At 35.6% G+C, this 5,149-nt stretch overlaps 1 pseudogene across 1 annotated transcript; it reads left to right on the forward strand.

Annotated features, from left to right (window-relative positions):
* Positions 1-507: 507 nt before the first annotated feature.
* LOC143571661 (long-chain-alcohol oxidase FAO1-like) lies at positions 508-4,002 on the forward strand (annotated as a pseudogene). Its single transcript, XR_013142133.1, has 3 exons — positions 508-663; positions 782-1,054; positions 2,187-4,002. The product of XR_013142133.1 is annotated as a long-chain-alcohol oxidase FAO1-like (transcript).
* Positions 4,003-5,149: the final 1,147 nt, after the last annotated feature.

A 5,149-nucleotide genomic window follows, 5' to 3' on the forward strand; every position in this document is an offset into this window, starting at 1 on the left:
CAATTGTATATCTGGTATGATCTTAACAACATGATAGAAGAACGCAGTTATTCAAAACTATTTTATGGTTCCACTTTCAAAGTGCATGACTAAAAGTATATTATTTTTTCTACGATTTAAGTTGTTTAATTAAGTCAATCAAGAAGAGCCGCAAAACTCAAATTGTAACTTTAATTATTATACCAAAGTCTACGGCTCCTTATTATAGTAACGAAATAGCTTACGAATCACCAATTAAACAGCTGTATAATTAAAATGTTTTCAAATAAAAATGGCATGAGGCCCTTACGAATTGAAACCTTTCAAATTATTAATAGATAGATAGATAGATAGATAGATAGATAGATAGATAGATAGATAGATAGACTCGTCTGATACAAAGGCATACAAACCTTAACTGACTCCTCTCACACACAAACACAAATTAAGATGTATGATGAGAGAGACAGAGAGTGTCACCCTCTGTTAAGAGGAGGTGACAGAGACGAGGACCACAAAAATGGAAGCTTACGCTCATCAGAAATGGAGACTTTAACAAGCCTATGCGAAGTCATCCTTCAACCACTCCGTTTGGATTCCCTTGATCATCATGGACACAAAATGGAAGAATCCGTCCAGTCATTCTCCGCTCTTTCTGGTTCTCAACATCAGGTTCCAAACAAGGTAACAAAAACAAACATTTAAACACGTGTGCAAGGCGGAACCAGATAGGCTTCCCATGACCCCTCGGTCCTCTTGGTTGCTGGTTTTGTTTACAAAGTGTTTGAATATGAAATTACAGATAGCTCAGGTTTTGGTGAATAGAGGGTTTTTTGAAGCAGTGATGGTGGTGAGATTAGTTTTGAAGCTTCTTTCCACCCGGCTTGGTACCCTTTTGGTTGCTGGTTCTCTTTGCTTATCTTATAAGTGGCCATACATAAACAAATTCTCAGAAACCCCTTTAAACAAAAGGGAAAAGATTGTGCAGAAATGGCTCAAGCATAGCTTCCTAACACCCATCAGACTTGGATTTGTGTTCATCAAGAGTCTTTGTCTTTTGATCTTCTTTTCTCAGGTGACTGATCTTCCTTTAACTTTCACGTGTTTTTTTTTCTTAACGTAGCGCAACTCCGAAAGAGTTACCATCCATATACAACTCACCTTATCTAATTTCGGATCCCCGCTACAGTAGTATTGCCCATATTTTAGAGCGTGCACATAACCTGGTATTCAAACTTGCACCACACATGAATATGCTGAAAATAAAAAAATAAAAAAAAACTAATAATAATAAAACATGCCAGGCTATTACTATTTAAGTGTATGTATTTAACGAAGCTGTTAGATATCGTCAGAAATCCTAGTTTTGGACGATAAAAATTAAAAACTTCTTTTTTATTAAAGTTAGGTGAGTGACGTTGGCTCTTCTTTCTGTATTTTTTTAAAAGGCTTTTTGTGAATTTTTTTATCTTGTCTCCTTCCAAAGTGATGACCAAAACTTTTATTAGTCGTATATATTCATTAAAATAGTAACTTTAACCGTATTTGTTTGTCGACTTATTTAGGCTACTTTTTATTAGTCGTATATATTCATTAAAATAGTAACTTTAAACGTATTTGTTTGTCGACTTATTTAGGCTACTCATTAAAGATTGATAAATAAGTTTATCAAAATTATTAAATTAATGGTCCTGAAATAGACCCTTGGATTAATTATTTAGTCGTATATACTATAATATATATATATATATATATATATAATTATTTTATTAAAACAATATATAAAAACTATTTTGAAGGATATATTGTTATGTCAATTCAAGTTTAATTTTCAATCCAAAGAATGTAACAGAACAAACATACAGGTTTTGCCGTATCTTTTTTAACTATGAATTATTCTTTATTTTACTACACTTAAGTATGCAACCATATAAATTATCCTATTTTTGCCTAATCATATCTAGCAAACAAGTGAATAAATGTTTTGTGACAAGCATATATAGTTCTTTCACTGAAGTTTGCATATCCAAAGTATCTTGTTCTTTTAGAGGAGGTTACATTTCAGTACTGCTACAAAATTGGTATTCAAGATTGAAGAATGTGGTCGCAAATGCCCAGTTTTGTAGTACGTAGTGAATTGAACATGTTAAAGTAATTTATATATGATAATTTAGCTGACATAGATCCTGAAAATGTCCAACGTACAGGCGAAAGAAAGATCAAGCAATCCTTCATGGGAAGCCATCGGCTACCACATAGACACTAATGAAGAACCCTCCAATGATAAAAAGGAGCGGCCATTACAGAAAGGAATGGTGGAAACCATGAACGAAACCGATCATACACTTGTGAGTTGCTTATGCAAAAAGGCCTAGACGTGACAGAAAACCTAAAAGAAAACATTTGCAAAATCAAATGCGATGTGGTTATTGTTGGCTCAGGTTGCGGAGGAGGTGTTGCGGCGGCTGTACTCACAACATCTGGCAAGAAAGTGGTGGTTCTTGAAAAGGGGAACTATTTCAGCCAAACTGATTATTCTATACTTGAAGGCCCTTCCCTAGATCAACTCTATGAAGCCGGAAGTATACTTCCGACACTCGATGGAAAACTAATGATCCAAGCAGCATCGACTGTTGGCGGTGGCTCAGCGGTCAATTGGTCGGCATGTATCAAGACACCGCAGTCCGCTCTTAAAGAATGGGCAGAAGACCACAAGATAGAGTCGTATGGTACCCATGAATACACTCTTGCAATGAACAAAGTGTGTGAAAGAATTGGTGTTACTGAAAAATGTAATAATGAAAGCTTCCAAAATCAAGTTCTCCGTAAAGGGTGTGAGAATCTTGGTCTGAAAGTGGAAGCCTTCCCACAAAACTCATCGGAAGATCATTACTGCGGTTCGTGTTGCTTCGGGTGCAGATCCGGAGACAAAAAGGGAGCTGATTCGACTTGGTTGGTTGATGCAATTGATCATGGAGCGGTGATCATAACCAGATGTAAAGCCGAGAAGTTTTTATTAGTTGAAAACCATCAGGCTGATATACGTAGAAAGAAATGTTTAGGGGTGATTTCACAAGTTTTATACCCAAATATTTCGAAAAGATTGCAGATCAAAGCGAAAGTGACGATTTCCGCATGTGGGTTGCTCATGACATCGCCTTTGATGATATCTAGTGGGCTAAAGAACCCGAATATTGGCAGAAATCTTCACCTTCATCCTGTTTTAATAGCATGGCGGTACTTTCCAGATAATGACACAAATCTGCCCGGTAAAAGCTTCCAAGGTGCGATTTTAACGTCGGTTCATAAATCAGGGTTTGATGAGAATTATATATTGGAAGTTCCAGCACTTGCGCCAGGGACTTTTGCAGCACTATGTCCATGGGAATCTGGGAAAGATTTTAAAGAAAGAATGCTGAAATACTCACGAACAGCTCACGTGTTCTCATTGGTTCAAGATTGTGGATCTGGTGAAGTGAAATCAGCAGGAAGGATAAACTACAGCTTACATAAACTCAGATAAAGAAAGCCTCAAGAACGGGTTGAGACAAGCGATTAGAGTTTTAATCGCTGCTGGAGCGGTTGAAGTGGGAACTCAAAGGTCTGATGGTCAGAGGTTTAAGTGTAAGGGGACTAGTTACAGAGATATAGAACAGTTCTTGGACACAGTAGATGCCAAAGACGGGCCATTGTCAATGGTGAAAGATTGGAATATTTATACTTCTGCTCATCAAATGGGGAGTTGCAGAACGGGAATAAGTGAGAAGGAAGGCGCGGTAGATGGAAATGGTGAGAGTTGGGAAGCTGAGGGGCTTTATGTTTGTGATGCCAGTGTGTTTCCATCGGCGGTTGGTGTTAACCCGATGATTACGATCCAGTTGACTGCTTACTGTCTTGCACAAAGAATTGCAGATAACTTTAATTGAAAAGTTGTATGAAGTGCCAAAGTGTTATTAGTATGGAGATTTGAGTGTGCCATATTCATATGGGTTTTTAATTAAATTCTTAAGTAAAAATTACTGTGGGATCTTGGTACTAATTGGGTAGGATGAATTTAGCTATCTGTTCACCATGTTTTGGTGTTTGTTATAAATTTTCATATTATGTCCATGTTTTAATTTGTAGCGCCAATATTCTTGAGTGTTTCCTTATACCCAATGATTAAGGTTTAAAACTTCTTTAGTGCTCAGCATTTCGTCATATCTTTCTTCTCTCCTAATTCCCGAGTGTTTTTCTAACTCTGTCAATGTCAAGACATAGGTGTTCATCGTTGATGGCATGGCCTGTGAGGACTTCATTGTAGTCAATGTTCTGTTCATTGTCGTCGTTGTTCTATTCATTGGTTATTTATTTATTTGTTGACACCATGTCGACAACTATTTTTGCCCACTAGTTGATTAGGTAACCTATGACATTTTCTTTCATATTTGAGGAATACTGAGCCGAACCAAACGTAGACTTTCTTAAATATGGTTTGGTTTAAAGCCGAGCCGAACCGAACGGTTTGAATTTAGAGAAAGGAGCAATATGTTTATCCAGAACTTGATTTAGTTTGAAACTGAACTGCTTGGTTCGGCTTGGTTTTTCTTAATTGGTTTCATACAAAGTATCAATCTTAAATTTCTAAAACTCCAATATATATTAATTCAAGACTTCTAACCAAAATGTATGGACTTCCAACTCATGGATGTTCAAAGTTAATAAAAAGCATGTATAACATGAGCGGGTATGACTTAAAATTGAATTTTGAATTCAACACAAAAGAAAGAAAGTTAAAAAACTTAAAAAAACTGTATATATTTTTTTACATATATACGTAATATATATATATATATATAATAAACTAAAAAATCATTCGAGCAAAACGAACTAAGCAAATCGGCTCATTTCCAAACCGATTTGAAATTAAAAAAGCGTTTAGGAGCAATTCTCAAGCTTGCGATGAGCAGTTTGTACAACTCCGAACGTTTTCTTCTGTTTCAATACCAAAAATTGCCATAGCACCCCATAATACCCCTTATCTCTTTGGTAAAGATAACAAATAATAAAAACCATATCAATTTATTAATGTCAAGATAACTAATCATAATAATAACCATAACTAATATTATTATAAAACTATCTACACAATTTAACTTATTAATGTCAAAATAACTAATAATAAAAACCA

This window comes from Bidens hawaiensis, unplaced genomic scaffold, assembly GCF_021521415.1.
Source record: "Bidens hawaiensis isolate Kalapana, Puna unplaced genomic scaffold, B.hawaiensis_p1.1 tig00025458_1, whole genome shotgun sequence".
Classification (NCBI taxonomy): domain Eukaryota; kingdom Viridiplantae; phylum Streptophyta; class Magnoliopsida; order Asterales; family Asteraceae; genus Bidens; species Bidens hawaiensis.